General features: G+C 37.3%; 1 protein-coding gene across 1 annotated transcript in view; it reads right to left on the reverse strand.

Moving 5' to 3' along the window:
* Positions 1-12868, reverse strand: part of LOC118851098 (cadherin-related family member 3-like) — a 132098-nt gene that overhangs the window by 20953 nt on the left and 98277 nt on the right. The gene's annotated exons all lie outside the window — the stretch shown is intronic.

The raw sequence follows: 12868 nt of genomic DNA on the forward strand, positions 1-12868 counted from the left end.
CTTAAACTCAACATGTCCACAACGGAACTCAATATCTTTTCCCCATCCCCACCCCACACCACCAACTTCCCTTTTGTTATAGAGGGCAACAGCATCCTCCCTGTGCTTCAGACTCACAACCTAGGTATCATCTTCAACTCTTCACTATCTCTTAACCCCCATATCCAATCCGTTGCCAGGCCTGAAGGTGTCACCTTTGCCACCTATCTCCCAAATACATCCTCTTCTCTTTTCTGATATGGCTGCCACTCTGGGGTATACAGGATGCTAAGGGAAGACTAGTACCTCTGGTGTGAGGGCTACAGAGCCCTTTTCAGGGCTGTTTTCTGCCTTTGGTGTCCACCTGCCACCCAACTCTCACCTGTGGCTCTAAGAAGCCATAGCATGTGCAGTGGCCACACCCTGGTAAAACCACTTTCACAGATGGGCTAAACAAGGTTAAAGGTAGACAACAGGTCTTAAAGCCTTTAGTGAGTTAGAGGGGCTTATCTACTCCAAGCATGTGATGACTTCCCAAGTGGAACTGGCAGATGTGAACAATTTGTTCCAACAGGCAATGAAGGCAATGGAAGCAGATGCTATGGAGTGCTCACAGCTTAGTGGAATGGCAAGTAAAGCGGGACCTTTCTTGTCTTTTGTTTTAGAGTGCTTCTCAGCACTAAGGCAATCAAGTGCCTTTGAGTTTTGCCTTTCTTTCGATCAAGAGACTTTGATTGAATCAGGAGTCTTTGATGACTTGCTTAAGTCACAGGAAGGCTTAGGTCACATGGGTTTGAGTCGCATGGTTGTGATGCCCTCTGACCCTGAAGAAGTATATATATACTCTGGGGTTAGCATTTTGCTTGGGGCTCACTCACTGGAAGAGTGTCATGTGATTTGACCAGACGAGACTCTAGGTAGCTGTTAAGGAGCACCCCCCACCCAGCCCCAGCTTTGAAAAACCCAGATGTTGGTGCTTCTCTTTCTGGCAACTACGCATGCAATGTTTTGGTCAGATGGCTAGAAGCCTGTCTGTTGATTTGTGTTATTTTGCTCTGTTTATATAATTTCTGCTTGTAACTTCTGTTTGTGTTTTTTTCTGAAGTTAAGGTGCTGACTTTTTCCCCCTGAACTAAGTGAATGATATATGTATGTTTAATTAAAGTAAGATCATTAACCCCTTAAAATTGCTTTCCTTAGGAAAGCAGAGCAAAGAACCCATGCTAGCAGCTCTCCTGTGTCCTGGTGTCATTGGACTTATACCCCCACAGTAGCTGCTAGCAACAATTTTGTTACACTTGGTTAGACATCAAAGACACCATGGTCACCCACTGCATCCTGAGCCATCACCAGTCATTTTGACTTTGTCTTGCCACTGGACCCTAATGACTGGAAGAGAAAGTGAAGCCTACAACTTTGCACAACTGTCTCACTTAAATACAATTTATGCACAGATCAAAAGACATTACCATGCCATTTTATAAGTTCACTTACCTTGATTATATACTTTCCAGGGATATGCATGTAGATGATGAGGCTGACATACACGTTGCCAGAGCTAGATGTGTTTGAGATACTCCAAAGGAATGTGTGAGAGATAAGAGGTATTAGACTTACTACAAAACTGAAGGTCTACAGAGCCATTGTGCTGATCTCATTTGCATATGCCTGTGAAACCCGGACAGTATACCTGTGCCATGCCAAGAAACTGAATTGCTTCCATTTCAATTGTCGTAGGATGATTCTGAAGATCATCTGACAGGATAAGATACCAGACGCTGAGGTCCTTTCTTGAGCCAAACTGCCCTGCATTCAAATTCTACTTCAGAGAGCATAACTCCTATGGCTGGCAACACAGTTCAAATGCCAAATGTATGTTTGCCTAAAAGACTATTTTATGGAGAACTCACACAAGGTAAGAACTCACCCAGAGGTCAGGAAAAGTCTTACAAGCACAGGCTCTATAAGCAAAGTGGAATTGCACTAGCTCAAAAGAAGTACAAGATGTACCCATTTAGAGACATCTCCATTCCAAATATTCATATGAACTATTTGTGCCTGACCTGTGGTAGAGTTGATTAGCCACAGTCAGACAGACTGCACTTGACCCCCACATAGTGATGTCATTTTGGTCCTCTTCAGCTACAAAGGACAACAGCCATTCAACCACCACTCTAGTGAAGGACCTCATTAACTCATGCCTAGACTACTGCATGGCATATTGATGTGTCTACCTGCCTCAAGTCTATCCCCAGTTCAATCCATCTTTCATTCAACCACTAAAGTGATTTTCCTAAAACCAGTCAGACCATGTTTACCTTTTTACCCAATAAACTCCAGTGGCTTCTTATGGCCTCCAGGAACAAATATAAAGCTTCTGTTTGGTGTCCAAAGTTCTTCCCAGTCTTCTTACACTTCACTATATACTAGGTTGAATCTACTGACACTGGCCTCCTTGCTATTCCATTAAGAAGTGACTCTATGTTTCAGTTCCTGGCATTTTTTTCTGGCTATCTCCCCTGTCTGGAATGCTCTCCTTCCTCATCTCTACCTACTGCTTTCCCTGGCTTCCTTTAAGTCCCAATTAAAATCTCATCTTCTACAGAAAGCCTTTCTAGTACCTTCTATCTTTTAGCTATTTCCTATTTATCCTGTATATAGCTTCTTTGAACATATTTTATCTCCTCCATTAAATTGTGAGCTTCTTGAGGGGAAGAACCATTTTTGCCTTTTTTTTGTATCTCCAGGTCTTAGCACAGTGCCTTGTACATGGTAAGCAGTTAATAAATGTTTACTGACTATCTGTCCTAGAAATAAGGAAGAAATAAGAATAAATTGAAAACAAAATCTTACTAACACAAATTATGTTCACAGAATATTTCTTTATAAAGTACATAATGATGATATACAAGTGAAGTAAACTACTCTCCTTCCATGTCCAAACAGTGTCTTGCTTTTGTCTCTGTAATAAAAGAGGGTGAAATTCTATGAGAGTTCCCAAGAGATAATCCTTTCAGATGAGGCATAGCAACATACACAACAACATGTAACCTATCTTCTTCAGTGTCCTAGAGCATGGAAGAAAGTCCAAGATGTCCTCATATACTCCTTAACCACTGGGGACATATCAGATTTATCATATTCAACCCAGAATGCCTAGGAACTTTCATTATGATGTCATTTTAAAATTATTTTATTCATTTTTAAACAATTTAAGAAAATGACTAAACCTGACAATTAATCATGACATATGAAAAACAGATTCAGACCCCCCCCCATTTTAACCCCTTCATTAAAAAAGGATAGAGAAACAATATAAATAAGGGTTCTTAATTATTTTTGTTATAGACACTGAGGTCTTTGGCAGTCATATGAAAGCTACACATCCCTTCTCAGAGTAATGTTTTTAAATTACCCAAAATATAACACAGAGGATTGCCACGAGAGCCAACTAAATTGAAATGAAGTTAATGAAAGAAAAAAAAATTAAGTTTATGGGTGCTATGTTAAGAATCCTTTGTGCAGAGGCACCAAGAACTTTACTGGAGATTAAAAGTAATTGGAGAAATGCAAAATTGATGCCCACTTACAGGCAAGGGAAATCATATTGGTATTCCCTAAAGGATTTACATCGTTCAAGCTAGGATGTTGGTTAGAGTTTCCAATGGGGTGAGAAGACATAACTCTTAAAGGTGTGCAGAAAGCTTAGATAATATGTTGTCTACCAGAAAAAAAAGCCGATTGACCTTCCACAAGTAATTTGATTCTGTGCGAAAGAAGGTATCATTGAAATATTAGTCTTGCAAAGGAAGGAAGGTATATTTTTGCCCTGGTTCCTCTTAACAATTTTAGCTCTGCCTTCTCACTACTAAGCAGGTGCAAATCTCTCCCACGTTTTCCTCCTATCCTTCCTGTCTCCCTCCTTTTTGTGTCCTTTCACAAGTGTTAAGTGTAAGGAGGATATGGAATCTACATTAATGTAATTATAGAAGGCCTAGATACATCTATTTAGTCAGTCAATTAATCAAGTGTAAATTAGTTGAGAACAAGTCCTAGGCAGTATATTGAATCAATCAATCACCTGTAAGCTTGGTGTGACCAAATCCTTAATAAGTTTTGGAGGAGTGAAGTACTTTGTTCACTGAGTTAAAACATTAAAACACAAGAGGAATGTATTGGCATTGGGTAAAAAGAGTCATCCACACCTCTGGGCCTGTGTATGCTACAGCAAGCCAATTCCTACAGGAGATTAATGCAGCAAGCCAGTGTAGAGATAGTTAAGGAAGTACGAGTGGGGGTAATGAGTTCTCTTCTCTCTTCTCCCCTCCCTCCATTGACTAAGAAAACAACCTTGTGAACTTCAAAATGTTGGGAAGTTTGGCATAGGTAAACTGGAATAGCATCAGTGGCTGATAGTAGTGTCTACATCGGGAGTTAAGAAAACCACTGAGGAAAGGAAGATACATCAAGTGAGGGTAGCTTTTCTACAGGGCCATCTAGTTTCCCAGCACAGCAGAAAGGTATACCTATGGGGAATTTCATGATGATTTCATGAAGTGAGAAAAGAATTTCCAGTAACCAGAAGCATAAATTTAGTGCCTAAGGATTATATAAAGTAGAATCAGCCCAGCGTTAACATTTTCCCATATGTGACCCCTAAGCTTATGCCCACTGTCTCCATGGACCTGTGTAATTATGGGAGAGTATGTCCCAGGCAGTTTGGGGGGTGGTATGAAAATGGTTTCATACTAAATTGTACACCTAATTAAAAATACCTCTTTCTAAAAGCTAATTGTTCAGCTGATAATAAATGGGGTCACTAGATGGGAACTCATAAGTGACAATATTAGAAAATCCCACAAAATTTCAGGATCATGCCTCAAACCATGAGGGGAAAAAGTAGTTAGCAACCTCTGGGACCTTCATTTGCCATAGTAAGAGGAAGTAGTCTAATGTATAGAGCAGTCCTAAATAAAGTTTGTGAGACTCTAAGTTTGGTCATGATTGCCTTGGCATTTGATGACCCACCTAGTACCATCATGGCTATTAACAATGCTTTCGTGTATCAGTATCTTTCCTCCATCCTTACCCACTTCTCTATTCCACACACATACATACACACAAACATGCCAGCACACTATTTTTTTCTGATTCTACTTTATATAATCCTTAGGGACTAAATTTATGTATTGCCATTGATTACAAAACAAACCTATACCTAGGAATACAGATGAGAGAACATTTTATCACCTTCCGTGCTGCTAAAATGAATTTTCTGAGCTCTCTTCTTTAGGGTGGGCTACATTTACTATACAGGGTTCACTTGCTTCAGGAATTAAAATTTCAGATTTCCTGGAGGACTATGAAATTTAGAAGGAAGTGGCACGTACCTAATTAGATCACTGACTTTATATCAAATCCAAACTTAAAGGAGGAAGATTTAAATTTGATTTAAACAACATGGTTAGACTATATTCTTCCCTTTGATCAGCTTGTATCAAACATCTATGATTAAACATTATATGTATGGGTTAACAGTGAACTGATAGCAGTTTCGTTTTACCTGGGGTATGAGTGGACTTATTTACTGGCACTTTATTTAGCTAAGAGTTTCTGGCCATAAGTTAAAAGATCTATGTTTGAAGAGATGGTTTCCTCTATTGTTAAGATTTTTTTTCAAGCACTAACATGTCTAAGGAATGTATTTAGTTACATTATACAAAGTTCCTGGTTAATGGCTTAGCTTTATTTTGTCTTTCATTTTAATCCCATGTTATTTTTGTTATGGAGGAAATGTTTTCCCTTGGACAAAACAGAAGGTAGAAGATCACTAAGGTAGCCACTGACACTTCCTTTTAACCTCCAACTTGGCCTTTGGTTTTATCTTCTGTTCTATCTAGTTCTGTAAAAGATAGAAAATTAATAGACATTTTACTATATATCTTAGTACAATGTCTCCAAGAATGCTATCACAGATGGAGGAAGATACAATAATTAAGACTGAAAGATCAGATTGATGCTCAGAAGACTGATAATGTATAAGCAGTTCATGAACAGAGAGAGCACAGATTAGTAAGCAAAGAATTGGCCCCACAACCAGGCGGACCTGGGTTCACATTCTGTCATGATACATAATGGACAAGAGGCCACAGGCAAGTTATTTACCCTCTCAGTGACCCAGACAACTGCCTAAGACTATAGGTTACAAAATTATTGGCAACTTGTAATGGTAGAAGTCTTCCTCAGGGAACACCCTACACTGATAAGTTCACAATCTAGTGCGTGTATATGTGTGTGTATGTATATGTGTATATATGTCTATGTATACATATATTTCTTTCATAACCAGTAAAATGGTTAATAATTTTGGTGCCAATTTTAATTGCCAAAAATAACAACTCAAATAGTACATTTAGATAATATTTTTAAAAGCTTGTTACTGAGATCACTATGGCTTTCAACAATTTGTTTCAAAGTCTAAGAAATATACTGATAATGAAGAAAAACTCAAGGTGAATTAAAGTATATTGAATTCACAACAAAATGAAAATACTATACAGAACAAATAAGATATTTGGAGAATGTGTCTCAAGTCTGGATTTAACCAATATATTCTTTTTAAAAAATAAGGTATCATTCAACTTTTTCTATTAATAGATCCTCCTTTTAATAGGAAATCTGCATTTTATCATAAGGATGGAACACAGTGTACTCAGCTTATTCTCCACAGAAGCAGTCTCTTTTATATGTTTGTTTAGCACACGATGGCAATAACTTTATTTTAAGCATGATTGGATGACTATATGATCTTTAATATACATCCTATACACATGAATACTATATCATATTATTCAGAGAGCATCAAGGGCCTACACAAAGTATTTAATAAGTTAATAATTTAATTTATATTTAATAAGTTTAATCATTTAATAATTGAGGTTACTAAATTTTTAAAAGTACATGTATGTAATAAAATGAAGAGATGTTGAAATCAACTATAGATGCAAAAAAACCTAATGCCATCTTATATCATGTGTACATATACACACATATATATATACACATATATATGTGTGTATATATATATATATATACACATATATATGTGTGTATATATATATATATATGTGATATGTGTTTGATTTATCCCTGAGGGGCTTCAGGTTTGGGATTCAGCTTAGCATGAATTCACTCTCAGACTATAATAGTGCTAATTACCACCCTTACTGAGAATCAGGAAAGGCTACAGCAATGAAGGATGCAAGATTAAAAAAAATCACACCAAAATATGAGAGCAGTCAAACCATCTTTTTCTGTGTTTCAACTAGTCCTCTGCATAGGCTAGTCCTGGGTCCTACTAGTAGCAGATCCCATAAGAGAATGGTGGGGATCTTGCAAGGTAGGAGAAACAATGCTCTCCCCAATGTAACTGATTTTTCCCCTAAATGTTGGATGCCGTAGCGGCCCATGGGATGCTCATTCGATTTTCAGAATTAGGACTCTATGACTTGAGTGCATCTGTTTCCCTCTTCTTCCCCTATCTTGCAATTATTTTTTTCTGGACTCATTTCTTCTTGAACCTTATTTTCCTGTACCTACCTGTTTAAATTCTTACTACACCTACTGCCTCCCTCTTGCTTCCCAGGGATCCTTCCTGAAATCCCTCCAGCTGGCTGGTCACCCCAAATGGTCTCCCTGGTGAAGCCTTCTCCTCAAAGTGCTCTGAATATTCCATAGGTGCCATGCCTGACCACCATGGTGAATGGCAAGTATTGCTTTCTTGTCACTTTCCCCTTTTCTCATTCTTTGCCAAAAACCTACTGGTTATTAGTATGCATAAGGGGATTCAATCTATCAAACTCAGAATTAATTAATTAAAAAATCCCTTTTTTTTCTATAGGTTTGTATATGCATGGATCTGTTATTTGCCTATCATACTTAAGAGCTAACTCATATGTGCATTTCATTAATAAGTAATCCCCAGCCTTTTCCTCCCCTCTCCTTTCCCTCTCCTCTTCTTTCTCCTTCCCTCCCTTCTTCCTCTCCTCTCCCATCTCCATTCTTCCCTCCATCCTTTCCCCTTCCACCCTTCTCCAGCCTAGATAATGCAGTGATGGAGAAAGCCAATGAGGCCATGGAGCCTGCCAAGGCAGACATCACAGGGCTGGGCCAGGTCATGTTCTCCAAAATGGCCAAAATGAGGTGACAGCCACCAGTGAAGACTGTAAACTTCCAGAAAATATGAACAAACTCTAAAAATGAAAGATATTGCAGTAAACATAAATAGAAATCTAAAGGACTTAAGCCAAAAATATGCATCACCTCAGCCCTGTCTGGATCAGATCATTTTAACTGAGGAGCAAGCAGCTGCTCTTGAGCAGACATCTTACAAGCCAGATGCATATTCAAAGAAACTAGATGCAAAGTACAAGAAGTTAGAGAGGTAATGAAAGAATTCTTTAGCAGAAAGACTTTCACTACAAGAATGTTCATAAGAGCTGAAATGTATGGGACGGAACCTATCAAACCTTTATGCTTCAATTCCATAAACGGAAGCAGTACTGCTGATCCAAGGAGAATCCCAAGCCTCACCTTTGGTTGGATGTGTAACTTTGGCTGCCCCGTGATGTTTTCTTAAATCTGTACCCCCTGAAACTCCATCTTATTGTGTGCTTCATTGTATGCCCTGGAACAAGGCTCAGAAATCAGGATTGACCTGTCTAGAATAGACAGAGATAAGAGTCTTGGTCTTCTGTCTCTTCCCTCTTCCCCTTCCCCTAGGGCTCCATCTTTGACTCTTTGTTCTGAATGTACCTCCTACCCCCTTTATAACCTGTTCTTGAACTTAAATAATAAATGCCAATTTATGACCCTCAAAAAATAACTAATTCACAAACATGGGAAAGATAGCTTTTACTTTACTAAATATTTATTGTTGCTGTTTAGGAGTTTTCAGTCATGTCCAACTCTTCATGACCCCTTTCAGAGTCTTCTTGGCAGAGATACTGGAGTGGTTTGCCATTTCCTTATCCAGATCATTTTACAAATGAAGAAACTGAGGCAAACAGGGTTAAATGATTTGCTCAGGGTCACATTACAGGTAGCAAGTGTCTGAGCCCAGATTTGAACATGAATCTTCCTGACTCCAGGACTGGCATTCTATCCACTGAGCCACCTCTTACTAAATATATATCTTCAGTAATATTTTTTTTCTTATATCCTCAGTACCTAGCATGGTATCTGGTATAGTACCTATATTTAATAAATGATCAATTGACTGCTTGCTATATCTTGGGCTTCCACAAATTTAATATTCCAGAGAGTGTGTGTGTTTATGTATGTGAATATATGTTTATATATATGCATACATATAAATATATATATGTATGTATGTATGTATGTATATACATCCAGATAGATACATAAACTATTTAATCTCTCTGGATTATAGTTTTCTCATTTGCAAAAAAATGAAAGGCTTAAACTTGATGATCTTTAATATCCCTTTCAGATTGAACATTTAACCCTGAGCAACCTAGTAATATATATACATGTATACACATATGTAAACATATATATATATATACATATATATATATAGTTCATATATATATATATGAACTACTAAGTTTCTCAGGGTTATTGGTAAATATGAAAAAAATATCAGTCAGCAGTCTATGGACGGTGATAGCTCATCTATGACCTGAAGCTAGTGTGCCAGGCTATATAACCTAGACAGCTACTCTATTAAAAACATACTTCAGAGTTTATGATCCTTAGGGCTATGTCTAATTTTGTTTTCTTAAAAACAAAGTTTAGTAGAAACCAGAATAGAAATTCAGCGCCTCTAAACTCAGCAAAGAGAATTTTTGCCCTCAGAAAAGCACAGACTGAAAGTCTTTACCATAGGAAAGAAACAGTACTGTACTATTTCCCCACCCCTCGTACAGAAGGTTGAAAGAGAAGACAGAGGTGAAATTGAGTCAGGAAAGAAAAACAATGAATTTTAGCTATTCAGAAAAGCTGTGATAACATTTTCAGGGTTGCTCTATTACACACTTTAGAATAATATTAAATAGTATTATCATATTAAAGAGAACTAGATTAATATTATTGAATAATATAAAACAGGTTCTGATGTATCTTGGTTGCATTTTAAATGCTTGGTGAATAAAGTGAAAGGCATTTTCTTTATGGATGATCAAAACCCACCTAAGTAACGGTTGTTCAGTCAGTTCTGCGTTGTGTCTTTGTAACCCCATTTGTTTGTTTGTTTTTTGCAAAGATACTGGAGTGGTGTGGTTTGCCACTTCCTTCTCCAGATCATTTTGCAGATGAGGAAACTGAGGCAAACAGGGTTGAGTGACCTGCTCAGGGTCACACAGCTAGTAAGTGTTTGAGGCCAGATTTGAACTCATAAAGATGAGTCTTCCTGACTCCAGGCCCAGCCCTCTATCCATTGTGCCACCTAAGGAATAATGTGCCTGAAATACCTGAGAAAATGTCATACTTATAAGTATAGGGATAGGAACTGTACCTGCTAATTCACTTATCTAAGGGAACTCACAAATGAAGAAACTTCCTCTATTAGTGCATATTGGCATCTTTTCTTCAACTCATAATCTCAGAGCACTGAAAGGTTATGTGAGTCGCCTAGCATCACAGAGCCAATATGTATCACTAGTAACATTAGAACTTAGCTCTTCCTGGCTCCAAAGCTAGCTCTCTGTCCACTACATCATGCCACCTCTGATTTATAAAAATACTTTTCTACTTGGTCATGCAAAATTAAACAAAAACATTGAATGCAAGATATAAAACCTTGGGAAATTATTAAAAACTGTGTCTTATTAATTTATAGTAATTATTTGGGAAACACTACTAAAATTTACCAAAATAATTTTTTTACTAAAATAGTAAAATATTTTTTACTAAAATTTACTAAAATAATTTTTACCAAACTTACTAAAAATAATTATTACTAACATAACTTTATCAAAAATATTTGTGTAATGTGCTAGTATCATCATACAGTAAAATAGGTGTCTCAATTGGTTTTTTTTGAACTTTGTTACGTATAGGTCTTACACTTGCAAGAACAGAGATTTTACAAAGACAGTAACTTCCAGAGAGGCTTTTAGATAAGCTTATGTGACAAAGAGAACACAATACTAGATTTCAAGTCAGGTGACCTAGCTTTGAATCTTGGTTCCATAATTTTTCGCCTGGGTGACTGCAAGCAAACCAATAGTTCTCTATGCTTTTGTTTTCTCACCTATATAATGAAGACTTTGGAAAAGAAGGCTTCTAAGACCCCTGCTAACTCCCAAATATGAAGCAAAGCTATGATCTATCATTATATACATGCCAACTGTGAAAGGAAGTACAAATGTGGTCAGAAAAGTAAAAAGAGGATTAGAAAAATTGGGGAATGAAGGAGGAACATATATATGCTCATTCATTCACCTAAAAAAATACAGTTAGGTTGTCAGGGGTAGGGTTAAGCATTTTTATGTGATATGTTAATTATTTCAAAGCCCCATATCTAGAAGTCATATCTGTAGAAATACTATCCAGTCAATGGCTTTTATCACATTGATTAATATTGCAAAGGTATCTTTGGACTGCTAACATGAGCCAGTCAAGTATTGCATGTAGTCTACATATGAATAACACACCTTAAGCCAGAGTGCACACTCATAAATGATCCTCATAACTGAATTCTTAATAGTGTTGTTGTTCACCTATGTCTGACTATCTATGACCCCATCTGGGGCTTTCTTGGCAAAGATAGTTGAGTGGTTTGCCATTTCCTTCTCTAACTCATTTGACAGAGAAGGATACAGAGGTAAATAGTGTTAAATGACTTGCCCAGGGTCACACAGCTAGTAAATGTCTGAGGCTACAATTGAATTCAGGAAGATAAATCTTCCTGTCTCCAGGCCCAGCATTCTATTCATTGTATCACTTAGCTGCCGTAATACAGAATTCTTAATAAAGCCATGTATTTAAAATAAATAGGTTAAATTTTATTCATAGCATTATATGTTGTATGCTTATACAAAGACAAACCTACTCATTTTCTCACTTGTCCTTTTTCACTTTTTAAGTCTACGAGCAGATTCTAATTGGTATTGGAGAGTAAGAAAAACATTTTCATGACTACATTAAATCCTTAGCGGTATTAAAGAGATCTGTATACTTTTGTAGAAAGTGTTGTATTATTCAGTTCAGTTCAACAAGCTTTTCTAAGTTGTTTTCTATTGTTTTTTTCTGTTACTACCTTAACCTCAAAGCCAAGTTCACGTTCCCTGACAATCTGGCATTTTCATTTAATTTATATTTCTCTCAAGGCCTTCTTCATTCTCCAATCTTTTTTGTCACCCGCCCTCTCAGAAATGTTTAATAGTTTCTCACAGTCTATGGGAAAATTAAAAATTCCTCAGCATAGCATTCAGTGTAACAATTCTACTGTTCACCAGCAGAAATCCATGCTTCGCACTGTTCCCTAAGCATAACATTTTCCCCTTCTCTGTGCCCTTGCTGATGCCATTCACACTACCTGAATGTCATTTACCCTTGCCATAAAAACACGGAGGATTGAGAACTTCAGAAGCCATCTAGTCCAAACTCTCTATTTCTCAAGAAAATTGAGGCCCAGGGAGTTTAAGTGTCTTGTCCAAGGTCATACAAATAGCCCATGTCAGAGGTAGAATGGGAATGTAAGTCCTTTCACCAAAGACCCAATGATTTTTTTTTCTCACATTTTCTATCCATCCCTTAGGGTCCAAATAATAAATTCTTTTGGTCATGATGGCCCATGAACAGCAAATAATGCTAAAAAAATTACTGTTCAATTACATAAAATCCTTTTTGGAGAGAGTCACAT

The sequence above is a fragment of the Trichosurus vulpecula genome, chromosome 5 (assembly GCF_011100635.1).
Source record: "Trichosurus vulpecula isolate mTriVul1 chromosome 5, mTriVul1.pri, whole genome shotgun sequence".
NCBI lineage: Eukaryota > Metazoa > Chordata > Mammalia > Diprotodontia > Phalangeridae > Trichosurus > Trichosurus vulpecula.